Raw genomic sequence first — 27,610 nt, 5'->3', positions numbered from 1 at the left:
TGTTGTTACAGAGAAACATCAGGCCACACAACGGAGGTGGCAAAAACAAAGCAATGTCAATTCACTTACTCAAAATCGGTATCTACATTTAACATTTACCATTAACCTTGGACATAAACAACACTAGAGACACACAATGCAATACAATACAATACAAATGATTGATTATAAATAAGGTCAGGTAGAAGGATGCTTATTGAAATCGACCTGCCTTTTCCTCCCTCGTTCTGCGGTGTGTGTGTGTGTGTGTGTGTGTGTGTGTGTGTGTGTGTGTGTGTGTGTGTGTGTGTGTGTGTGTGTGTGTGTGTGTGTGTGTGTGTGTGTGTTTGCGTGTGTGCGTGCGCGTGCGTGTGTCGCGTAGACCCTACAGAGGCACGGCCCACCTGTCGGTTTGGTGAACCCAGCTGCCAGTTTTGTGTCATCTGCAAATGTGAGGAGTTTAGAGGAAGAGACGTGGGAGGAGCAGAACCTTGTTGAATTTAAACGCAGTGGGAGGATGGAACACTGCTCAGCCCTGGGGGGTGGAGCACCTAGCCCCCCTTCTTCCTCATCTTCATCTAATCCCTCATAGAATTTGTTTAACCCAAAATGTTTCTTCTGTATGGCAACGCCGCAGCGCAAGTCAAATGACACACAGGTCTTACCGAAGGATGTGTTCCTGTCTAGCATGTTTTATCTGGAAGAAGGGTTAAGGGTTAGGGTTGGGGGGGGGGGGGGGGGCATAATCCCGAGTGGCAGATGAAATGCCTTCAGGGCCGGGAGCTGCTTCACTTCTCGCATTCCTCCTCGTTCAACCACGGAGTCCTCATCGGGGCCAAGCACAGAGGAACCTTGAGGATGAGACCAGAAACAGGACAGAAATAGATACAACCGGTGGGAAACGCATCGAGACCAAAAAAGGAAGTTCTATTTACTAGGTGCTTCTTTTTTTTGACAACCAAAAACATGAGAATCGTAGTTTGTTGATACATTGGCAGGATCAGTCATGCTTCTGACTTCATGAGATCAAAACAAGCCCCCCCAACAAAACCATTACAGAATAGTTTGAGCTTTCTTATCTGTCGCGTTTCAAAAGGTCGGTTCACTTCTGATGTTATCTCACATACTGTACTTGCTTCCCACACACAATCATGCATAAGCGCACGCACACACGCGCACTGAACGCCCCCACAGAAGCATGCATGTACACGAATACACGAACGCACGGATGCACGCAAACACACAACCGCACGCACGCATGCACACAGGCACGTATTGCAGGCTAGCATGCATGCACGTACACATAAATACACACACATAATGGCACCTCGTTTTTGAATGGGTGGCTTGGGTTTGTTTCTGTTCTCAGTCTATAGTCATGGGACAGTGCTAAGCAGAAACCACAATAGCTTCCCAACACTACAGCTCTTTCACCACCACTGCTACCTCCAGGGCTCATTCCCTCATTTGCAAGCCGTCAGAGAGGCTTGCTGACCAATAAATCAGAATTAGATTTGATTAGGAGAAATATCGTTATAAAACCGAAACAACAAATAAATACTGTCTGCCATATACAAACCGGCGCCAGTGTGTGACCAAGAGGGAGTTCACAACAAAATCTAAATATAAGTAAACGTGGGATTTTACCCTATTAAACAAGCAAGTACATTGAGTTATTTAACAGACACTTTTACCCGATGCGACTTACACCTTCAGTACAGCACACAATCAATAGAAATCTAAAGTGAAGTAGCTGCAAAAGAGGGTACCGCGGTGATAACCTAGTTAAAAAGATTAAAACCGGGCTGTATGCAGAATGCAGAAGTACTTTTACTGTAATGTTTGCATTGAAGGATGAGAGGCTCAGGTGTCTTCTTGTTGAATGGTGTATGCAGATACTTCAGAAAGGTTAACTCAAACTGACTGGTCAGACACAGTGAGATGATGACCAACACGACTAAGAGCTGGAGTTGCACTTGAGCCCTATCTGCCCAGGTGAACTACGGTACCTCTCTGACCTGCTACCTTAGAAATAAAGATGTTGTCAAGGCAGCAATACAGCCAGAAAAAGGCAGAGGTTGTCTGGACAAGAAGATGGCCAAAGAACAAGCGAAGGGGGGTGGTTGTCAGGACAACAAGACAACAAGAAAAATATTGTCAGCACAACACGACTCAATAACGGGAAAAAGGGAGAAGTTGGACAGCCTGAAAATGGAAAGAGCCGTAGCAGTATTCAGTGCCAGGAAACAGAAACAGGAGAAAGTGGTCACATTGAGCAATTGATCTGTGCAATTAATCGAATTTTAATCGCGAGTTCGATTTTTGTGTCAAACTATCTCCAAACTAATATAATCGGGGTTGAAACTGTATTATTATTTATTTATTTTATTTGATAGATATTGCAAAACAGCTTGATACATATTTGTATATTATTTTCAACTCTTTTATTTTCGAAAAAGAAAATTGTAAGAGGAATTTTCAAACTTCTGTTTGTTATTTTGCAGAGAAATGCTGAATAAATGCATCATGTTTTCAAACTCAAAAATAATCGTTTCAACAATCGTGAGTTCAATATTTACCAAAATAATCATGATTATGATTTTTTCCATAATCTAGCAGCCCTAGGTCACAATGTCTGTGTTGTTTTAGCCAAGCGAGAGCAGGACCTAGTGATCTCTGAGGTGTACAGGTGACGTAGAAGGGTTCAAGTCTGCCAACTGCCTAAGCCTCATTAACAGCTGCTTACACGTCGTCTATTTGCAGTGCTAAGTCAATTAAACGCTAGCCCTTTGAAAGCAATAAGCAGTGCCAACATGTAAGCCTCTGCCTCCATAACAGAGAGGGAGCGACATTAGCCAACGGAAGTGCTGACGGAATGGCAGTTGTGTGTATTTTGATAGATTGCTAACAACCCGTGGGTTGTAAGTATGAAAGCGTTGTGTAGCACCAGTGTAGCTGGCTGGTGCTAATTGAGTATGACAGCGTTTGGCGTGTTGGCGTATGGGAGGCTGTTCATGGATATGACCACTGGAACTTTGAGGAGAGTGACAGCGGAGTTGGTTCAGCCCAGCGTTGGGTGTAATGTGAGTGTTTCTACGTTTTGATGCAACATCAAGCAAATATTCAGAAAATAACGATAAGTAACATTCTTGTTGTTTTTTTGTGTAAAAGGGAATGCTAGTATTGAAGACAAAAGCTGAATTTAAACTGTGCTCAATGACTAAGAAGCAGATAGGCAGGGTCTTCAATGAAGACCTTCCAACAGCTAATGGCAGATTGTTTTGACCTAGATAGGGCTTACCAAAAAGCATACTTTTTAAAGTTAATTCTGGATGCTGTGGATAGGGGTTAGGAGCTTTTCTCAATGATAGCTACAGACAGGATGAGGACACTGGGGATCGAACCTTGGTGATGGAGCTTTTTGGCTTGGAGTCACACTGACCACCACACTTTCCTGTCTCATAACGAAGAAAATATATTAATTTAGCTGTAGTTATGTAAAATCCTTGTTGGTTGCCATGTCCTCTTCCTGGAGCTATTTCAAACCAAAATCTCGGGTAGCCGGCTTCAATGGTCTTTGTTGCTACTCAACTCAATTAAAATGGGCCCAATTGAAAATGTAGGTGTATAATAGTACCAAGTACTACCGACTGGTATTTCCAAAATGGGTTTCAATTATCCACAAACATTTTTCCAGTTTCCTATTGAAAAGCACAAAAAAAATTACATTTTCAGCTGTGTGTAACCTAATTACAGTACCTCAACTTAAGTCACGCGAACCCAGGGTTCTGTTTTTATGGTCATCATTGGAATGCTAGCGAGAGGTCATGCTGTGTCAACACAACGGTTGTCAGTAACAATGTGTGTTGATGTCCCGTTCCAAAACACTACAAAGTCCCAAAAAAACATTTGCCCCATTATACCTTTATTTCATCATTATTAAATTAAAGAGAGAAATTAAAGAAAGAAAAATAATCATCAATTTAAATGACATTCTTCTTGTCGTCGAGCACCTTGCCTCTGCCGTTAGATATGTACGTCGGCATTCATACTCATTCATACTAGTCGTTAGAATGGCATAGCTGTCACCGTTAGCATTAGCATGCTGACTCCTGCATCTAAGGTGGGCTATGTTGACAGCATCCCAGTGAGAAACCTGTGCCAGATGGCAAGACGAGGGCTTCGGCCGGGGAACACTTTAATCAATCTGATTATGGGGAAATGCTGTCTGTATTTTTAGCCTCTCCATGGCAGTCCAGTGGCCATTCATTGACTTTCATCTAATAAGCGGTCGTGTTTATCTCCCGGGTGGTTGTATTCGTACACAGCACGTGAACTCAAGGTAGTAGCCATAGCTATACTAGCTGTATAGCTATATGGATAAACAGTAGTTATTTTAGCTATAGAGATAACTAGCTTTACTGGCCATAGCTATGTCACTAGTTATAGTAACTGTAGCTCTCTATGTTAGCTTTGGTAGCTATAGAAGTTCCAGCGATAACAGTGGCAATAGTAGCTATAGCGCTGACGGTAGCTATTTCTAGTATTAGGGTACATGTTTTGTCTATTTTCTCTTAACTTCACTCAATTTTCCATTAGTTTAATAAAGCATCGTGATTAGTCTATACCAAATCGTAATTACACAAGAGTGGTCTTGTCATCTGTACCCGGATCAAATTCTAGAACAATAGCCCACTTTGTGACTGGTCTTGAGTAGAAAGGCACTTAGTATATTACAATTGAAGAATCGCCTCTTTCGCCAGATTTTCTATAATAGAAACAAAATGGTAGTTACATCAACATCTCCATTGACTTACTTCCTATAATTCTTTCAATTTCAATGGCTCCATGTCAAACAGTCCAAAGTGCTCTCCCTGGGAGCGGGGCCAAAAATCAAAGTGATATTGTGTCCCGTCAAAGATCTAGGCTCAAGTAGACCATGGATTCGGGGAAATTGAATTAATCTCCAATAAAAGGGAAAAGCAATTTGTCACAGATGTGATGTCATGTTCAAGCCAATTCTGAAATAAATTACTGAGCTATCTAAACTCAATATTTCTTCACAAAAGAAGGCATTGAGGCAATGCCGACGAGATGCTAGCGATGCCGTTTACACACTCACTCCATTGTAATGGTGCCTGGATCTGCCAGACATAATTGTAGCATTACAACCACAAAAAACAAACCAAATAAAACTAAAGGCCATTTGCATTTGGGTTCTGCTTTGCACAATCATGATACTAGATGAGATATATTTCCTGTGTGCTGTGGGGTCTTATTTTAGCTTTTTCTCAAAAGCACTTATAGTGAATTTGGATTTGGACGTGATTAACCTACTCATTAATCGCGTCCAAATCCAAATTCCAAATCCAAATTGGGTTCGATCCCTAATTTCCGCAGTGGTCATCTCTTTAGTAGGATGCCTTGCGTCAGGCGATACCTCCTGTGGAAATTTGGTATCCAATTAATCTGGATTTGGCGCAGCCCTGGTACCTTCCGGGTAGTAGTTGGATCAGTATCCGCTACGCAACAGCACTCCTGCCCTCTTTTTCTACACATAATGCAGACGTGTAGGATTATCAGTTCCTACATGAGTTGTAATGCAGAGACGTACGATGATGTAATATGGTCACATCCCCCCCCATCCTCGCTGTGTGACATATTTGTACGCCCGGATTACAGAAACAAACCCACTTCCTCTGCCAGATGAGGAATGTAAGATAGTGTATCTGCCAGGCGCAGGCCCATCTCTCATTAGTACGGCTTGCAGATTCCAGCTGGTAGCAGTTTATTTTTATTTAATCTGCGAGTGAAGGGTGATTTCTATCTCCAATTCAGTATCTACCAGCTAATAATAATACGCCACGATTGACCCCATGTTAGTACCGTCGCATTTGGTCCCTTTATTTCCCTTTTTTTTTTTTCTACATTTCTCTGCTGAGATGAATAATGTATATCTTATCTTATCTTAAATAACTCATTGTAAAGCTTTCAAGCATTGTGGGCTATTTCTGTTTTTTACTAGGTGAGTAGGCAATGTTTAAACCACAGTTATTCTCATGGATTTATTATCTCCCCAGCGCAGGGTTACAATTCAAATGGCAGATAGAGTTATTACTACTTCTGGTTTTACTACTACTTCTTCCTTTACTAATACTAATGTGACTACTACTACCAAGGCCGCCTTAATGCATGGGCTTACCTGGGCTGAAGCCCCAGGGCCTACGACTATCAGGGGGCCTATCATGAGCTGCATATATATATGTATTTTTTTTTTTACTGGCCCATGATAGGCCCCCCGATCGGTGTAGACCCAAGACAATGTGTTTTGTTTGGGGTTTACAATGATCAGAGGCCTATCATGAGCCAAGAAAAAAGAGGGGTGGTAGCTACTAGTGGTAGCTGGGCCCAGTGGCCACTTGACACCACAGCCACAGTCGTCGTCGCCCCCCCCCGTCAGGTTTTCTCGTCCCCCCCCCCCCCCCCCCCTGAAAATAATTGATAACACATCTTCATTGTAACATCCCCTCTCAGGGGGCCTACGAAACCTCTCAGCCCCAGGGCCCGATGGGAGGTTAATGCAGGCCTGACTACTACCACCACTGCTTCTACTACTACTGCTTCTACTACTACTGCTTCTACTACTACTGCTTTTACTACTACTGCTTCTACTACTACTTCAGCTTCTTCCAACACCATCACCAACACGGCCACCACCACGACTACTACTGCCTACACCCCCACCACCACCACCACCACCACCACCAACCAACACCACTACTACTAATGAACCTAATAATCAATTCTGACTCATGGACATTATAAGTACTAAAACCACTATAGCTAATATTTGAAAAGTAATAATAATAATAATATTTTCAATGTCTTTGCACAATGTCTTTGCACCACTTACCACTTTGATCAGAAATTGTATTAGTTATTAATTTGTTTTTTAATAACAAGATACTGAGGGTATTCATTCACTACTGTCTTTGAATATTCGTGTGTGTGTTTGTGTGTGTGTGTGTTTGTGTGTGTGTATGGATGTGTGTTATGACTCCAAGACCCACTCTCCCTTTATAAACTCTTAATTCAACATGATGAATAAGAGAGTGCATTGCTATCGAATCTTCTCTGCTCATCCCATAAATCATATTATGGGATGTATTTGACCATCTCCTCCGCCAGCTGAAAACCATCCAAAAGTCTGTTTAGTACCAAGAACAAAATCCATTTATTTTCCTGTTTGGAAAAGACACAGACACATGTTTAGTGAGATTCATGCATCTCTTCTTTACCCCAGTACGCTGTGAGTGTCTCACATTATAGTGGTAATTACATCAAACGCATGCCCTCTGCATAAACTGAACTTTGTCCCGCACACACTCGTGTTCATTCCACAGATTGGGTCTTTGTTGTATAGAGTCATGGTCAAGCCCCCGTCGCTGCCCCCAAGGGACCTTGTTAGGGGAACAAATGTAAACGGTAGAGAGAACAATAACTTGAGAAAGCTAGTTTGGTGGACAAACACCAAGCTGTCCCAGAAGACTTAATAATAATAATAAAATAATAAAATAAAATAAAAATGCTTTTCTGTTCATAACCCATGCTGTAAACGTCCGGAACTCAAATGTGCATATTTAACACAACAAAATAAAATGTAAATATATGTACTATATATGTATTGATGGATGGGGAAGGTTGAGTCTAATTCTGAAGGTGAATGGATTTGGTTAAAAAGTAAATGGTGGTTTGAGGACAAGGTGAAAGTTCATGAGATTAATTGTATTTGGTGTTGAGGTTTGGATGAAAAAAACCATAAAAACAGGGTTCAGGTTAGTTTCCTTTTCAGTTCCTTAATATTCGTCTTTCATAATTTTTATTCAAAAAACATTTGATAAAGATATTAATTTTGTTCATATTGGCTCAATGTCGGTACAGGAAAATAACTTTTCTATAAACAGGTCATCAAATATAATTGTCAAACAACTTTTACAGGTTATTAAATTAAAAATAAAATCCACAGAATTCCTCCTTGTCTTGCTCTACATTTTCCTAATACCTCTGTGAATAGACAGTGTTTTAGCTGTTTGGGTTAACTACAATCGATAATATGGTACAGAATTATGATCCTTAGGTCCTTTATTTAGGACTACAAAAATGTCTGCCATGTTCAAGTGATGCACCTGTGCTTTCTTATCTGTTCTATCTTAAATCCACTCCACACCTCCCTACTGTGCAACTCTCTTCTCTCACACCCTTCTCGTCCTATCTCTCACTATCTCTCCTTTCGCTATCTCTCCCCTGTCCCTCCCTCTCTTCCTCTTTTTATCATGCTGTTTCTCTGTCGCTCTGCCTCACCCCCCAACTCTATTTCTCCCTCTGACACACACACACACACACACACACACACACACACACACACACACACACACACACACACACACACACACACACACACACACACACATACACATACACACACAACTGGCATAAGCCACAGAGCCTAATGCCATGCCTCTTGCTCACTGTTTGCTTCTCCATAAAATCAGTGCGGTACACTCCCAACTTCCCTCACTTCTCCCCCTCGCCCAACACCCTCCCCCTCAACAGCACTTGTCTTTAGCGTGACAGAAGATAACTAATCAACCCACTGTCCATCCCCTCTCTCTCTCCCCTCTCTCTCTCTCCCCTCTCTCTAACTCACCCCGGGTAGAAGTGTGACTGCCTGCTCAGCCTGGAAGCCTACTCGGTGGACCAGAAGCGCCGCGTGTGCCAGTGCCTGAAGGAAAACATCGACAAGCAGATCCAGCTCCAGAGAAGGGAGCCCGTGGCCACGCACTTTGAGCAGGTAGGTGAAAGCTCCCTATAGTGCTCCCCCTTGTCTCCCCACGACGAGCCCCTCCTGGGAGACTCTCCCTGGGCAGCGATTGGCTTGTTTTTTTGTTTTTTTACGCTTGCAGCCACACCCTAGTGTGCTAGGCCACGCCCCCTTGAGGCAACTGACGTTATGGGGAAGTGTACAGAGTGTTGGATGCACTTGTTTCGTACACACCTTCTACGTGTTTTTGTGCCACGGGTTTTGCATTAGAGGGTTAAATCTAGAATACTATTATTATTCAACATTTGGTCTAAATTCAGCTTTTTCGTGAATAAATTTACATGTTGGGTTTGAAACTAGCTTTTCAGTTGGTTTAAACTAGATATACCTTTGATTTAAAACGATATATTCACATTTGCTTTAAAACAGAAAAAGTTTAATAGATGTTTGGTTTAATTCTAAATTGTGACATTTTGAAAGTATCTAACCGAAAAAGTCCCACCCCTCCCTTTGGCTCTCCCTCCAAAAGATCTCCCCCAAAACACATGACTAGCTCGACCCCAATCATGCGCAATGAGTGAATGCAGGTAGCCAAGTATGTAGGTAGGCCAACCAATAATTGAATTCGGGCTGAAGGAAATGATTGGATAAGCTTATTACAGATCAGCAACTGCCACAGATACAGATTTACATTTATTCTTTGTCAGAGCAATCGATTTACTGATTGCTGGATGCAAAGAGAATCTCAACAAATATGACAAAAAAAGCTTCTGATATATACTGCTTACCCTAACATTAAACCATATATTCTTTTTAAACTAAATATAATCACTTGGTATAAAATTAAATATACAGCCTTGGTTTAAAACTAGATTGAATCACATTTGGCTTCAAACTAGATATACATGTCAAGTTCTGAACTAGAGCTACACGTTTGATTTAGGCATTTATGCACTTGGTTTGCACCGACGGTTTCATATTATTGGATACAACTACAATCATTTTACACGCCTGTTTTAAAACTACACTCACAGGTGTGATGCAAGACTAGGTACAGATATAGGCCCCGTCTAAATACCAGACACAATACACTGTCCCATACCACAACAGTTCCTTGCATGCTGGGCCGGGGGGATTATTTGCATGCAGCTAGAACCCAAACAACCCTTGTAGTTCTCTGAGGCTCCCCGCCCCCACGCTGTCTCCCGTGGGTGCTCGCTAGGAGCAGGGCACCGGGACCCGTAGGACGTCAACAATACCCGTCCTTCCACCGGCAGGGTTACCGGGGAGACGGGGAGAGGATGACGTGGAGCGTGCCACTTTTGATACTTCGTGATGTTTTTCCAAAACGCTACCTGAGGAAAATCCCTAAGCTAAGCTAAGTGCTCCCCTGGGGCCCCGGGTTGCCTTTGTAATTGGGTGTTGTGGTGGAGGCGTTTCTAGTTTCCGAGGTTGTTTTTTTTGACTCTGTATTTAGAGGAACGCGTCGACCCAGGGAGAACACTGCTGCTAATGTCGGCCACTTTGAAAGCACTTTGCGAGCGGGGATATGCTATTCAGTAGGATCCTGCCAGACTTATGTCTTTCAAACAACCCCCGAATTAGTTTGCTTCTTAACAGCCAACTTACTTTGAATAGTTGAGTTTTTTTAAACCAGGGTCGGGCCCATAAATGCAGCCAATTGGATGGGTCCCTTCCGGGCTTAGGCAGAACGTGCACGGATGGGGTCGGGTCTGCTTTGGTTCTTCGGGCTATGCAAGGAATCTGCACTTTGTGTGTTGAGGTGAAAGGTGATGAGAAAATGAATTCAGTCTTTGTGTGTGATATATTCAAGGTCCTTGTGTGTATTTAACGCTCCTCGGGTTTATTCCTGCAGAACACGAGATAGGGAGTGAGCCACTGTGCCAGAATGTTTGTGTATTTGCTGAAGGGATTCAATATGAGCCAGTTTTTACCCAGCAGTGCAAATGAAAAGTAGATCGATATCTGAATATATTTGCACCATGTTCAATATTTGAACTTTGGGTGTGTGTGTGTGTGTGCTTGCAGGGGGGCTGTGTGTAGGTGTATGTATGCATGTGTGTGTGTGTGTGTGTGTGTCTGTGCGTGTGTGTGTGTGTGTCTATGTTTTTGCTGAGAGCTGTGTGTGCATCTGTGTATGTGTTTGTGTGTGTGTGTGTGTGGGTGCGTCATATGTGTGTACGTGCAGCTTGCGTCACCGCCATAACCTCTCCTAATTGATGGATGGCTCATATGAGGACATGCATTAGGTTGAGAGAGCAATAGATAACACACAGTCCTTTGTCTCTCTCTCTGTCTCCCTCCCTCTCTTTTCATCAATCCATCTCCTTCTCCTCACTCTCCCACACACTCACTCATTAAATCGCTTACTCACTCAAACCACAGGTTTACTTTGTGACTCCTCTTATAAATTGTGTCTAATTACTATTATTTAGCCACAATGCATGTATCCTCATACACAAGATTCCGAATAACGGATAACAGCGAGACTTGACGTGGCCGCTATGTGTTCATAGAAGGCTATTAACTCGGGCTCCACCGTTATAGAATCACCATTGTCCTCAAGGCATGCGAAACAGACACTTAATCACGGGAATGTTGCCCGATGAATTGGTTCAGTTTTGATTGCGTTTTTTCGGGGGAATAATGAATACCTCAGAGGCACCAAGTTAATATTCCTGGTCGTCAGCGTTATCATCATCTTTTCAAAAACATCTTTAATTATGCGAAAGGGATTTATTATGTAATGAATATTGTATATGTTTTTCTTCACACGCGGCGGCCATTTCAACAATGGCTGGGGTAAGGGTTGAGGATTAATTTCAGTTAGCGATCTTCAATCCAAGGAGCCCGAATTCTTACACTATGGGATGGGATTCATTCATTGACACAACTCTCTGAGCAATCTTTTCGCCGAGCTTCAGACTACTGCAGTGCGACCTGCATTACAGATACCCCTAATAAACATTGCCAATAAAACACTTCCCATGTATTGATTGATTATTATATTGCGTGTGAAACGGTGCTCCTACTTTACTCCCATCGCCGCGGTGCAGGGGATCAATAGTTGGATCGTATATAATAAACATAGGTCATAATAATGTACTATATCATCCTAATGAAAGTGAAAACAAATAGCAAGCAGGGAACCGGCGTACTACCCTGGTCATAAATGAAATTAGGAAATGAGTCAGAACTGTACACGGTGTGTTTCCGAGGGCAGCTTTCTGCTACTGCCATTCACAGACACAGAGTGGGTCTGTAATCCACTAATCCATTGGTGAGCATACACAGAGACTAGGTCTAACACTGCCAGTGTGTGGAGCATCGCAAGACGCCATTATGGGGAGATGGAGAGAGAGGCAGGAGGCTCATTTGTAGCTTTTTTAGTTTCAAATGTAGACATTTAACACAAAATACAGCACTGCGTGGTCCCAAAATCTGCATTGTTATTGCAGTCCACTTTGTGTGCATTGTAATTTATTGTTAATCCAATTGTACGTTCATACAATACAAAACACACACCTGCACACATGCGCACATAAAATCACATGCACACACACAATGGTGTCGACATTTCCTGCTTCATTGTTAAAGGAGGAATTTACATTTGGGGAAATGTACGTTGGTTTCTATTGTTACATTTTAAACATGTTTCCTTTTGTAGCCAGAAATAAGTCTCTGCTGTTGCAGTGCACCCACACGTTGGTGGCAGTGTCAGTTTGCTGTTTCTCAACTCAAGTTCAATGTGTGCTTAGGCTTTTAGTTAGGAACTTAGTCACTTGTATTAGAATAGAACGAAATGGTTAATTGTCTGCTAAATTACTAAATAAGGAGATTGTGATTGAGTTAAAGGGAAGGAATATTAAATGAGGGAATGGAACAGAGGAGAAGAGGATTGAACGGAGCCAAACTTAGGTGCTAGTGCAGTGTTGGGGTTAGGGTTGGGACCGATGATTTGTATTGACTGTGTTGTAACAGCTGTGCGTCTGGAAAGCTGTTGGGTCCTCTCCCAGGTTTGAATGTCAAGGAGCTTAATCTTCAGCCTGATAATATTTTGTTATTAGGCATGACAATGTGACCTGAATTTAGCGCTTCATATCGCACACTGTGGTTTGACCCAGTAGTCCCAATCTCAAAAGTTGAGTGAACCAGTTTGAACCAGTTTGAACCAGTTTGAACCAGTTTGAATCAGATTTCTCTGTGTCTGTTGTTGTTCTGTTTGTGATCATTGGAATAGCCAGGCCAAAACTATGCCAAATATTCAGCAAACCATTCAACTCTATAGTAACACACCCAACCTCAAGTTTTTTAATTGTGTGGTGTCCGATTTATGGTGTGGTGTGTCGACACAAATGTATGTATTCCGATCAAGACCTTTTTACTCTGAAGATATTACATTGTAATAGTGTGGTAAGGCTTTAGTGTGGCTTACGTTTGAATAATTGATGAGGATCTTAAATGGGCATTTGAATCCAAAAGTCTGTAGTTTGCATTCTCATTTTGCATCTATGCAGCTAATGTTTGTCTAAGACACAAACATTAGCTGCTTCGCTGTGCATTTTCTCTGATTACAAACCCCATATATATGTGTGTGTGTGTGTGTGTGTGTGTGTGTGTGTGTGTGTGTGTGTGTGTGCGCGTGTGTCTGTGTGTGAATCTCTCACACCGACACAAACACACTCTCACTCGTGCACAGGCATACAAGCACACACACACACACACACACACACACACACACACACACACACATCTGCACGCACACACACACATCTGCACACACACACACACACACAAATCTGCACGCACAGGCTATGTCAGCAGTGTTCTACCGTCTGTGACATTCAGGTTGAGCTCTGACTGGCATAGAGCCAACACCACAAGCCTCTGAAAATGGCTTCTTCTCTGGTCACCACCTTTCTGCATGCACTATAGTGAGTCTTACATTACAATGGGCTACCACTGACCCAGTATTCCAAATGTAACGCATTAGGGTGGCCAAGTCATTCTAAAATAAATGGGTATATGTAAGTAACTAGTTGGATTATAATTATGCAGTTATTCCCATCCATGAGATTAATGTAGCCATTTTGAAAGCACAGCCCAGTCTATCATCAGCCCTTTGGTATCTACTAAGCAACTACTAAACAATGCTGATCCCAAACAACTGCTCCAATCCTATTTATGAGTCTGAAATGAATTTAGGACGATCTTTCTTTCTTTCTCATCCTTCTCTCATACGCACGTCCGTCCCGTCTTCACACCCTCTGCCTCTCTAACTCCCCCCTATTTCATTTCCTTTAGTCCTCTGTATTTGATGGGGGACACACGTTATCTTGGCACTTGTCCTTTCTCATTCGTTGACGGGCCGTCTGCTCGTAGGCCACGGTCCACCTCCACCTGTCCACTCCCATCCCCCTGCTCTTTAATCCGTGGGCCTGTCACCTGTTGAAGCCCCCAGGCTCCCTGCCTCCTGTCTCTGGCTCCCCGCGCGTCCACCCTCATCATCTCACTCCGTCTTTCCATCTGCCTTTATGTCCCAGCATGCGCGCACACACACATACGTACTGTACATGCACACACGTGCACGCGTACACGCACTAACACACACATACACACGCACACATGCACACACACACGCACAAGCATGCATAAACATGCACACACACACACACTCAAAAACATCACGTACACAAACAAACACTCACACACGCATGGACTCACACATACATGCACACACAATAACACATGCACACTCTGCTACGTACGTGCTTCCAAACACATAGTCGCGTGTGCACATGCGAGGGCGTAGATTACATACACTCATGCAAGCACAAGCACACACATGCGCACGTTCACTTAAACACAGATCCAATGCTGTGGAGTTATTATCAAGGCCTTTCCACTTAATTATTAATTATTCTTTTCATCCTTTGATAGAACTGGGTTGCCCTCTTCATTGTTATACAATATAACAACTCCACTACATCAGTTTAGGTAACACACAGTCCAATTTCACATATAATTCTCTCATACGGACCGCCTCATGCGGTCCGCTTTAATGGTGTTGTTAATTATAATCATTAAATGGTTAGTCCATTTAGCGTCTCCAGGGCTACACCACATTGAAGCAGGGTTCGTTGTTTAACTGGGTACACTACACTTGGACAATTATGCCGGAAACTGGTTCCCAAAAATGAATCCAAATATTGGAGTATGTAGAGAAGGATAGGGGCAGAATAGTATTCAAAAAGGTACTGGGTTCGATGCCCAATGTCCATAGTCTTCCTGTAGGCGTCATTGAGCCAGCTGCCCTCGCCCCTACCTGCTCCTAAATGGCCTTTACCGAGTCTCCTCTTAATGGTTGTAAATAATGAAAAAACGATGTAAACCACTTCTCTAAAAGTACACAGTAGTCCCCTTTGGCAGTGTTTTTAAAAATATATATTTCTTTAGTTGAAAGAAAAATCCAGATCACAGTACGTTTAAAGAGCACAGCGAACGATTATAAAGGTTTGTAGGAGGAATTTAGCCGGGTTACGCTGTCAGCTGGTGGACACTTAGGGGACAGGCGTGTGAAAGTGTGTGAAAGTGTGTCGGCCGTGTTTGTGTGTTTTATGAGGTGTGAACAATATGGCTGCCTGGTTCCGGGCTCCTCTTTGATAGGTCTTGATTCACTGCTTTGATTCACATTGTAGCTGCTGCTAAAAATAGCTCAGAGAAGGAAGTAGAGGGAGCGGGAGATAGGCGGGGGGATCTGGAGGGACACTGATTTGTTCTGTGGGGACTCGGTCTCCTCTCTGTTTTGTTTTTTTCTATCCTTCCGTATTCCCTTTAACCTTCTGTCTGGACAGCATTGCATCATTCTAGTTTGTCCCTTATCCTCTATTCCTCCTTTTTTTCACACTTCTCCCCCCTCCCACGGTCTGTCTCCTGCTCTTTCAATGTCTCTCTTTCTCTGTCCCTGTCTCTCCCGACCTCTCTTTCTCTCTCTTCCTCTCACCATCCATCCTATTCTTCTCCATTTCTCCCTTTACCTCTCTCTCTCTCTCGCTCTCTCTCTCGCTCTCTCTCTCTCTCTCTCTCTCTCTCTCTCTCTCTCTCTCTCTCTCTCTCTCTCTCTCTCTCTCCCCACTGTCTCACTGTTTCACATTGACACACACACACACCTCATCCATGCGTGGCAGAGCTGGGACTGCAGTGAACCAGGGAAGAGCAGAACGAGAGGAGTGGGGGAAAGGAATGATAAAGGGGAAACAAACACGACAGACATATGGTCACGTTGGACTTTTCTTGTTGTTTTGTCGCTATGCAGTCATTAGCTTTAACCTCTTCTGCATGAGGGTGCATCTGTGGGTGTGACTGTGCGTATGTTTACTGTTCTCTCTCGGGGCTCCGGGATGTCACGCTAATTAAGGCGTTGTTCTTATAAAGACGTTGACACCAACACCTGTGTCTCCAGATGCCAATGTTTAAGGTAATGTGCACGCCATTTATACCACGCTAGGCTAGACAGTTACTGCCTGACGTCATGTAACGAAGCTACCACTAAAAGTTACACTGGCTGTTTGCGGGGATTCTCTCAGCCTTGAGTTAGACTGTCTGTATGTTTTTACTTTAATTGATTCACTCTGCCCTTTTTTCTGAAAATGTTCAGCACATGTTCAATGTGTTTTATTGCGCACACATGTTGTTATGCATTTTGTGTGTGTGTTTGGGTGTATACATGTGTGGGTTTGTGTTTGTGTGTGTGTGTGTGCGTGTGCATCTGTTTGTGTATGCGTTCGCTAACCCTCAATGTCAAATACAGGATGTGCAGCCAAGACAAGCCACTCAGTCAGACAAATGACAGTCAGAAAGGCAGCTAAAGAGTCAGTCAGACAGATAGACAGGCAGACAGGCAAGTAGTCTGTCATATACAGACTGTCAGACTGCTAGATAGTTGTAGTTAAAGCCAGACAAAGACACATATATAGATAGATAGATAGATAGATAGATAGATAGATAGATAGATAGTTTATATATATCGATCCCTTTATATAGAGGGATTGATAGAGGGATTGAATGGTATATAGATAGAAAGATATATAGATAGATAGATTGATAGAGGGATAGAAAGATATATAGACAGATAGATAGAGGGATCGATGGATAGCTATAAGATAGAAGGGTTGATAGAAAGAGGGATAGAGGGATCAATAGATAGAAATAAATATTTGTATGAGGGACACAGACACGATTTCTGCCTAATGGCTCTCTGCTACGGTTTGCGTTGATTACTTTTATGAATGTAATGCATTCAGGCACTCTGTGACTCCCGATCAATGGCTTGTTGTTGGAGTTGCTCTTTAACAATGCTCAAGTTGTCCTCTCTGACTGCAAGCATAGAAATTCCTCTGGGGAGGTCTCGCACGCAAACACACACACACACACACACACACACACACACAGACTAACACCATACAGCCATTGAAACGCACACATGCATACGTATGCATGTACGTATATATGTGTGTGTTTGGTTGTAATTGATTGTATCAGCCTTTTAGTTTAGTTAGGCCCTGTGGATATGGTTCATGATTCATGTGTGTTTGTGTTTGTTTGCATGTGCGTGAGTGTGTGTGTGTACGTTTGTGTATGCGTGATGGTTACTAATGGCTTTGTGCGTCTAGTGGGACCTGGCAGCTGTGTCTTAATGTCTTGATAAAGGACTTGGGACTGTAGGTGTGTGTGGAGGGCAGGGGGGGTCGTCACATAGACATGCAGAAAAAAATGCACGCAGGACATGTGTTCTTAAACAAACACTCGCAAGACAAACATTCACTGCACGCACGCACCGACACACTCTGACACACACACATACACACAATTACACTCACACAGACACACACGGACGTGTGCCCACAGTCACCTCCCATATTTTATTTGTGCAGCCTCTCTTTATCTCAATCTCCTTACTCCATTGCTCCCTCCCTCTTCCTCCCTCTTAATGTCTCACTCTGTTCTTCTTGCTTGTTTATGCTGCCTGGGAGTGTACCTTATCAACCTCTTGGGCATTCTCTCTCTCTCTCTCTCTCTCTCTCTCTCTCTCTCTCTCTCTCTCTCTCTCTCTCTCTCTCTCTCTCTCTCTCTCTCTCTCTCTCTCTCTCTCTCTCTCTTTCTGTCTCTCTCTCGCTTCACTTTCTCTCCCTCTCCCCGACGTTCGCTCCCTTTTCCCCTTGCTCTCTCTCGTTTCCTCCACTCTCTACCCCTTCCCTCGCCCACTCTCCGCTCTCTCTCTCTCTATGCCTTAACTCTCTCTCTCCCCCCCCCTGTCCCCTTCACTCTCTCCCTCCGCTCTCTCCCTTTGCTCTCTTGCTTGCTCTCTCTCTCTCTCGTCGCACAGTTTAGTTGGCCTAGCCCTTTGCTGCCAGAACCAGAGTCACACACTCAGCAGCAAGACACAAACACTCGCACCGTTCGCTAGACAGAGGAAGTGGTCCGCTTTTACAGGGATGTGGGGAGTGCCTGTATCTATGTTGAGAGATTTCTAACTGGGACCGTATCCACTTACCAGGTGAGCTTCAGCCGATGGATTTCATTTTATTATATGTATATATTATTATACATTTTATTATTAATGTTGCTTATTCGTCCAACATGTACTTGATTTTGCCGGGAATTTCCTTGGGCCAAGGATGTTGTTTGCATGGCACGCGTTGTGACCACTTCAATGGAAATGCTTTGCTGGCCGTTAACTTTCGGTGGTTGTTTAGTTTCGCTGTTCTGTTGGGTCAGATATTTTTTGTTGGTGTAAGACAAAGTAAAATGCAACTATGAGAGGAAAAAAAGAAGAATCAGCCCTGATATTGCTGGCACAAGTTGGGAATGTCACGCTCTGTTTTGGCATCATTCAACATTGTTGTTGCTTCCTTTGTTTGTTTGTTTGTTTGTTTCTCTATGCCTTTCTGTCGTATCTTTTTTCCCTCTCTGTCATTTCCCTCTTTTCCCCTTGCCTTCATTCTTTCAAGCGCTTGTGTTTGAATTGACGACACACATGCTGCTATCCTGTGCGTATGTGTTCCTCTTTTTTTTGTTTTTATTTGGGTGGTGGTTTGTGCAGACTATCTGACAGTCACAGCTGGGATTTTGTCCCCTGCATTGCACGGTCGGAGAGAGAGAGAGAGAGAGAGTGAGAGATAGGGGGAGAGAGAGAGAGTATGAAACCGAGAGAGGGGTTTAGGGGAGACGAGAGGGAAGGGGATGGAGAATTGCTATTATGTGGGGACGCACTTTAAAGCCTTTCAACGCTGAGCTCTGGGCTGAAGCAAGCCAGAAACCGGGGGAGAGGGGAAGAGAGACAGGGGAGGAGATAACGGAGGATACAGAGTAGAGAGAGAGAGAGAGAGAGAGAGAGAGAGAGAACAACATAAAGCACACACAGGGGAGAATGGCTTCGTCCCTCCTCATTAGGGCAATCGCCCGATTGCGCTCTGCTCTCGGGGAAGAGAAGCGAGGGGGGGGAACGAGAATATGTTTGGTCACACTTGCCTACATTTCTCTGCGTCGTTATAAGCGGCCTCTCTTTTGAAGTGCACCGGGACATTGGAAATAACTGACCGTCCTGCTACTCTACCTCTGATGTCAATAACAGGGGCACTTGTGTTGTTGAATGACACTCATCCCTTCATGAGTTAATTGCTAATTTCTCCCCTTCTTCTTCCTAGGGCTCTTTCCTGTTCTGTTCCGTCCTTTATCCTTCCTCCCCTCCCCCTGTCTCTCTCTCTCTCTTTCGCTCTCTTTTTTCATTTTCTCTGATCAGCGCTAGGCAGTTGATGGCACATCTCCCCCTTGACACATACACACACACACACACACACACACACACACACACACACACACACACACACACATACATACAAAAGCAAGAGCACAAACACACATTCACGCGAACACACACACACAGACACACACACAAACATCCGTGCGGCCCCCTCCAGCTAAGCCGTCTTCCAATCGAATTCAGTGGTCACATTGTCTTTGGCTGGTCACATGGTCGCAGCCACGTCAGTGACATTTTCATCTTGGGCCCTCTGCTCCTTCCATAAAGGTCCCCCACCCCCCAGCACACACACACACACACGCACACATGGACTCACACTAACACACACACACACACACGCACACTCCGACACACACACACACAAACACACCCAATCACATACACGGAGGCTGCTTTTCATTCTTATTATGAAAATTCTTTGAATTTTAATGTGTTGACTACGTTGACCGTGTAATAAATTGCGGTACGTTTTTCCAAAGCTTTGGATATTGCCGTTCTGTTTTGCCGCCTGTTCCTTCGCACCGCAAGATATTTATTGTTATCCGGCGTATTAACTGCTATCTGTGACACCTCTTCCAATAAGTTGTGCCTGACGTGCTTTTTCTTTTTCTTCCATTTTTGATCTTTATTCTCCAGGCTATCAGTCTAGACTGTGCATGACAGTACATGTTATAAGTCCACTCAGAGGTTCATCAGCCACACCGTATTGGAGGACATTTAGATGAGGATATCAATGACAATGTATGTTTTTTCCGTAGATAGATGGATGCATTGCGTGTCAACACACACACACACCCACACACACCCACACACACACACACACACACCACACACACACACACACACACACACACACACACACACACACATTGGGATGCTGTCACCCATTGATTTCTGTAATCACAAGATAATAACCTCATCGGTTTCCATTGGGGCGCTGGCTGCATTGTCCCTGAATCTTCCAAATGATTTCCACTCAAAGAGCGTTGTGCGAAAGGGTCAGAAAGCGATCAGGATGGGTAATGTGGTGGAACATCAGCCTTGAAACGGACACACCCTACCCAGAGTCTATTATAATGCAAATGGATTGAACATGTTACTATACACTGATGGTAGGATGGATTCTTACAAAAACATCTTGTGAATTAAGGTTTCATTTTGGCTGAGTTGGAACACCAATCAATACATTCAAACCCCAATCACGACATTGGAACACCAATCACTACATTAGCACACCAATCACTGCGTTGGAACACCAATCACTCCATTGGAACCCCAATCACTGCATTCAAACACCAATCACCACGTCGGAACACCAATCACAGTGACGGCATTAGAACACAAATCAGTGCAGTGATTTATGTTCCAAAGTGATTTGTTATCCAATACACTCCGGGTGCTTTGGCTGCAGCATTTGAATGGTCAGGAAATAGCATAACATGCTATTCTCAGCCCTTTCAAATCCCCACCGATTGTGCTCCCTTCCTCCCTTTGATTTCCTTTGGAATCGTTCATTCCCTTTTCAATATACACCTCCTTTGTCATGTTGGATATCACGATTATCTTCCATTGGGATGGAGTTCACCTCACCAACACAGCTGAATAGAAAAAAAACTGGTGCGCTAAACCAATTCCTCTGAAAAGATAGTTTTAATTCAATTCACCTGAGACCTGAGTGATACAACCTAAGCTAACGTTTCTGTGGGGTTGGCCTTTACAGAAGCAAATGGTAGACTTTAACTTCCATACCAAATAAACATTGTAAGAACTTAAACTTTAACATAGACACGTGGGGCAGGCTAGTGTGTAGAAGCTATGGTGTAGGCAGGTAGTCCATGAGCAAGATACCCTAACCCCTACCTGCTCCTTAATAAACTGCACCTTAAATCACACTCCCTACTAAATGACTTCATAACAGTTGTGACTGTAAACAAGCCTCAATGCAATGCTCTAAGCAGCGTTTGGCTCACATCGCGGGTGTAAACCACCGCCGCAGAGGGACTTGTGTTGGCCAGGTTTAGGTTCTGTTCCTGTTAGGTCTGAAGGGCCGTGTTGCGTCACGTTGGCAGGCTGTCCACACACCTTGATCACACACGCTCAAGAGGACGCGGAAGGTCCGAGGAGAGCATAGCAGATTCAAGAGGAAAGCAGTGGCTTTCTGTTCGGCCAGCACCACTGATTGAGTTACGTAGGATTGATTGGGAGAGTGCACGGGTGAGAGCGAAAGAAAGAGAGCATCTCCGTATGGTCCAGTGGTCCAGAGTAGGATAGTGTTTGTGATTTAGGTCCGAGACGGCGCGCACCAGGTCTGCTATTGCCAAGGCAACCATAAGGGCAGAGTTCATCAGCTGCTCTTGGGTGATGGCTCCTGTTTGAGTTGTCACCCACAACCTCCCACGTCACCCACCCATTCCCCACGTCCACTTAGTCTGTGTGTGTGTGTGTGTTTATGTGTGTGTGTGTGAGTGTGTGTGGTTGTGTGTTACGTCTCAAGCCAAGCCGTGATTAGCTGGGATGTCAATTACACTGAGGTAAGCAGTTCTGCCCATAGGAGAGGTTAGGTGAGAAGGGCAGCCCTACACCCCTGCATCCCCTCTAACCCCCCAACCATTCACACACACACACACACACACACACACACACACACACACACACACACACACACACACACACACACACACACACACACACCACACACCACACACCACACACGCACAAACACACACACACACACACACACACACACACACGCACCACCCCATTTCCCGTCAGCTCCTTCATGTCTCCTACCTTTCGGATTTCTGCCATTGTCTCTCCGGTCCCTCTTCTTTTTTCTCCAGTCTCTTCTGTTCTCTCCAGTCTCTCTTCTTTTCTCTCCAGTTCATCATCTGTTATCTTCCAGTCTTCAGCCCTCCATCCCTCCTGCTTGCTTGACCTCTGTGTACAGTATTCACTCCTTCCTCTCTCCAGGGATTAATTATCCATCCCTTACGCTCTCTCTCTCTCTCTCTCTCTCTCTCTCTCTCTCTCTCTCTCTCTCTCTCTCTCTCTCTCTCTGTGGTTGATGGTCCTCCCCCCCCATCCCTTTAGCTTTGTCGTTGTTTTCCTTGCATAATGGAGGCTGCGTCTGGGATGCTGTTGAATCATTGATGACCTAAAGCCGTTGAGTAAAGATGTAGCGCACCCGAGGTCCACTCAAAGGTGCGGCATAAGCACATTGCACACACACACATGCGCACACTTGCTCATACCACACACCACACACACACACAGACACACAGACACACACAGAAACACACATGCAGGTTTCCAAGCGACCACACGCAAGTACACAAGTATGTGCGTGTACAAGTACACAAACTTGTCACCGGTACGGAAACAAGTGGAGAATTAAGACTTACAGGCAGGAGTGCAAAGGATGAATATATGATGAGCACGAATGGAAGTACAATTGAATGTCTGGTGGTTCTGCGGCTTGGTCGAGCAGAGGATGCTGTTTATTGTTTAATGGCTGCTCTAATATGCATTTTATGTTCTGTTCCTGTTGTATCCTTTTTGTTGTCATGTATTTGTGTGTGTGTGTGTGTTTTTGTGTGAGAGAGAGAGAGAGAGAGAGAGAGAGAGAGAGCGTGTTAAAAGCAAGGTATCATAAGGGATGCAAATGACATACACATATTCACAAAGACACCGAAACCCTTGAAGAAACAGCCGCGTGTCTGTGTATGTATATGTGTGTGTGAAAGGTTGTGTGTGTGTGTGTCAGGGTGAGTGTGTGTTTGTGTGTTTGTTTATGTCAGTACGCCCAGTGTGACTGTCTTTCCATGAGTGTGTTTGTGTGTGTGTTTGTGTGGCTGTGTGTGTGGGTGCGTTTGTTTGGATGCTTGTGTGGCTATCCAGTGCAGTAGATTGCAGTGTTGTGACAGTGAGTGTGACCAAGTGTATCTGACAGGGCAAGTGGTTCCATAGAATCAATCTAACATAGTCCATTCCACAGTCCTATTCCATAGTCATATCTTCATTGTTCAATAGGTGTGTGCATGCCAAGCATACCTAGAGAGAGAGAGAGAGAGAGAGAGAGAGAGAGAGAGAGAGAGAGAGAGAGGGAGAGAGGGAGAGAGAGAGAGAGAGAGAGAGAGAGAGAGAGAGAGAGAGAGATCGGACGAAAGAGAAGCAGAGACGGGGGTGAACGTTTCTGTCAGAGCTAGGAGATGCAAAGAGGGGATGAAAGGGTATGGGGCGTTTGCACACCCCATAAAAGCTGATAGAAATAGGCCGTTGCATGTACCTGCTTAATGCGGTGTGAATGGGTATAAAATTAGAGCACAGATGCCCTAGGAACACCATGTGATTCCGATGACATCACACCAGTACAACATTGAAAGAGATGCAGGTCGGAATGGTTCAAAGAAACGGTTGACAAGAAGATTCACAGACAGACAGAAAAAGAGAAATGAAAGATAATGTCATAAAACAATTGAACAAGAAATAGCTTGTCGGGGTGCTGTTTGCTTGGAGGGCTTCTGATGCATGGATCATTTTGGTGTTTTTCTTTGCGTTCTTGTTCGGCATTACATGGACATATTTCTGCCATGGTGGTTTGTTTAAGAGGAGGTCATGGCAGGGTTAAGACCGAGAAAATGGAGGAAAACCATGTTTCCTGCATTCATCCCAGGACGATAGCACATGCCTGTCACAAGACTTTCCATGCTGCAAATACACATAGAATGGACATGTCTTACATTGACTCCAAGACTTCCTATTTTGGGTACAACCAGTATTGTAGTACTTATGTTTGACGTCGCACTGAAGTGAATACGTTTAAGAAGGTTTGTTTGAAGGGGTATTTGAAGTAATATTTATTTAATATTATTGTAGTCTTTCTAAGTGTTAACGTGATTATGTAGTGTTTATGAGTGTCTATGAGGTATTGTGATCCGTATCAGTGAGAACATGATATTGTAGTCTATATAAGTATTAATGTGAAATTTTAGTCTGTAACGGTGAGTTTATGATATTGAAGTCTTTATAAGGGTCAATGTGATATTGTTGTCTGTATAAGTGTCTATGTTATATAATTGTCTGTATCAGTTGAGTAAATTATATTGTAATCTTCTTCAGAGATACTTTACCATTTCAGTGCCTTCCAGTAAGTGGTAGTAATGTGCCGAATTGAAAACATTGACAGATTGAACACTAGCAAGGCTAAAAGTGGGTAAAGGTCAGAAACCATAAGTGTGTGTGTCTATGTCTGGTTTATGTGCGTGTGTGTGTGTGTGTGTGTGTGTGTGTGTGTGTGCGCGCGCATGTTTGTGTGTGTGCCTGGTGTGTGTGTGTGTGTGTGTCGAAACAGCACTTTCTCCAGCTTTGTGTCATTTTTTATATTTATTGTTTTCTCATAACGGCTAAGAAAAGATGGGTTTAGATAGAGTGAGTTTGATTGTGAGCTTTGTTGTATGTATGTTGTTGGCTTGCCTATGACATTGAAATGATAGTTTGGAGATCCAAGAACTCACACTCCCTGTTGTTCTATAGTGAGGGTTGAGTTTAGTGAACAACGTTTGAACAACCTCTGACTCCAAGTTATCATAGTAATTCTTAAATAAATGCATACAGTTGTAGAATATCTAGCCCAACAGAAAAAATAACATTTATATGATATTGCTGAGAAGCCCTACATGTTACGCTAAATGGCTAAATATATTTAGCTTTCTTTGCAGGCACCTTTGTTTGTTTGGTGTGTGTGTGTGTGTGTGTGTGTGTGTGTGTGTGTGTGTGTGTGTGTGTGTGTGTGTGTGTGTGTGTGTGTGTGTGTGTGTGTGTGTGTGTGTGTGTGTGTGTGTGTAAAAGTGTATTGAATTGTATGTGCATTCTTTCATGTTGAGTGTTTTCAAGATATATTTGTGTTCAGCCTTTATGTAGACTTTGAAAGCTACTATTAGTGTACATCTTCTTGTTTGAGTGCGGGGAAAGACTGTAGCTAGTGTTTGTTGAGGCCATTAATGTTTGAGACAATAGTCTTGCGGCGGCTGTGTTGTTTTCTGTGATGTCCAGATGAGTGGAACATTGTGCTCGAAAGTCAAGGCGCAGCACATAAACGAATGTTGTGTGAGAAACAAAAAATCTATATCTTTCACCCGTGGTGCCCAACAAGACGTTTGGTTGAATTTATCAGCTGTGTAGTCTGTGTTGTATAATATATTATTATTATTATTATTATTATTGTTTCTGTGTTTGTCCTTAGGATTTTGATTTTAGATAATTGTATAATGGTAGAACATTGTGTTGCACAAGGATGTTGCAATATATTCTGAAGAAAAAAAACACAGCAACAAGCAGGAAGTTCACAAACTGTTGTGTAATCACACACACTGCACACACAGCAACATCCATGCGCGCACTCCGACACACAAACACTCATATATTTAATATGAGTATTTTATTTATTTAATAACCTTGTGATGGATTACATTAGTTGATACCGATGGTAGGGATGGACATCCTTCATATTTATTAATAATGATACCATTGTTGAGACTGCTTAACAATTCTGGTACTTGTCGATACTCCATCGTCACCTTTCTATTATTTAGTGGTAGAGACGACAATGCATGATTATGAATAGAACTGGGAATTATTTTTTCGATTATCTTCATTTGATTTGTTAACTATTACTGTTTCTATTACATTCATTAGTTAATTTATTAAGTTATATTGTTTACAATTGTTTCAATTTACTAGTGGTAAATTGAAGTATTGCAAGTATAATGCTTAAGGGTAGGCACAATAAGCTTAGGCTTTAGCCTACACCTATTTTTTTCCAGTCAGATACTATATTGTTTGATTTATTTGAATTTTTTGTTTGATGATGATTAAGTTTTATTCAAACCACTTTCGTAACTGAATTTGTATTTATTGTTTCAAGTTCACTAAAACTACCTCAAACTATTTATTTTCAAGAAAATGCTTTGCAACAAAGTAAATACCTCTGACTCATCCACAAACCCAGTGGGAGAATAGACTGAAAGTAGATAGCAGTTCATGTTTTTGTTAATATTGAGGAGGACTGATAGTGTGCAGTCTGAGATCCGTAGTGAAAAATCGCTTCTGGGCTAAGTTGAATAGCTTACATTGTTGGTGTGTGTGTGTGTGTGTGTGTGTGTGTGTGTGTGTGTGTGTGTGTGTGTGTGTGTGTGTGTGTGTGTGTGTGTGTGTGTGTGTGTGTGTGTGTGTGTGTGTGTGTGTGTGTGTGTTTTGGACAAATACTAACTTCAGCAACACAACAACAAGTTTTGACATTCAACACTAAATACACTTAACATTCATAATTTGATCCTTGAAATGAACTGGACAGTAAATCACGCTTAAAACACACATTTTAAGCAGAACGAAAAGGTATGTTTGTTGATGTCTATGAGGATATTTTATTTCCGAGTCAGAAAAATATTTCATCTGTGTCCCTTTTAAAGTCACTGGTTTCCTCTTTCAGCTTGCTACAAAAAAAAGGGAAACTTGTCATAGTACCTGCAACTGAAGTACTTCCTGTATCTGTTACCTCCGTCCCATCTGTTCCTAATGTGTGTTATGTCAACTTACAACCCTTCCCAAAACACAGTTCTCAACAGGATTCCCCGAAACCAAAAGAATGTCACAATGTTTGGTTACGTTGCGTTTTGTATATTTCGGCTTGGCAACGCATTCCAAAACAGCCAGCCAGCCAAACCGCACGTGAACATTCAAAAAACACATCGGTAAACTAGAAGGACGAGAAATAGGTTGAATTCTCAAATTCATGCTCGTATTTCCAAAGCTTGACTCCTTTTCTTGCTGAAATACTGTGGTGAGAAAATGTATTTTCCTGTTTACATCATTTTGGATACTTGAAATCCATTTTTCCCGTTTTTGACACGCTACGACAATAATTCCTAGCTAACGTCTCTCTTGCGTACCTGTGCTTTCCTTCTCCTACC

The 27,610-nt window shown here is 43.1% G+C and overlaps 1 protein-coding gene across 2 annotated transcripts in view; it reads left to right on the top strand.

The window, feature by feature from the left end:
• Nucleotides 1-8,750: 8,750 nt before the first annotated feature.
• The window catches only part of rgs3a (regulator of G protein signaling 3a), a 56,354-nt gene continuing 37,494 nt past the window's right edge, over nt 8,751-27,610 (top strand). Inside the window, exon 1 of one of the 2 annotated variants that reach the window (XM_079756022.1) lies at nt 8,751-8,830. The gene's annotated coding sequence lies outside the window, so the exon portion shown is untranslated. Of the gene's footprint in view, nt 8,831-18,157; nt 18,378-27,610 lie in introns of those variants that run through there. The other variant, XM_079756021.1, reaches the window with a different exon arrangement.

The sequence above is a fragment of the Pollachius pollachius genome (genome assembly GCF_949987615.1).
Source record: "Pollachius pollachius genome assembly, chromosome: 18".
Lineage (NCBI taxonomy): Eukaryota > Metazoa > Chordata > Actinopteri > Gadiformes > Gadidae > Pollachius > Pollachius pollachius.
This window is presented reverse-complemented; position numbering and strand designations above follow the sequence as displayed.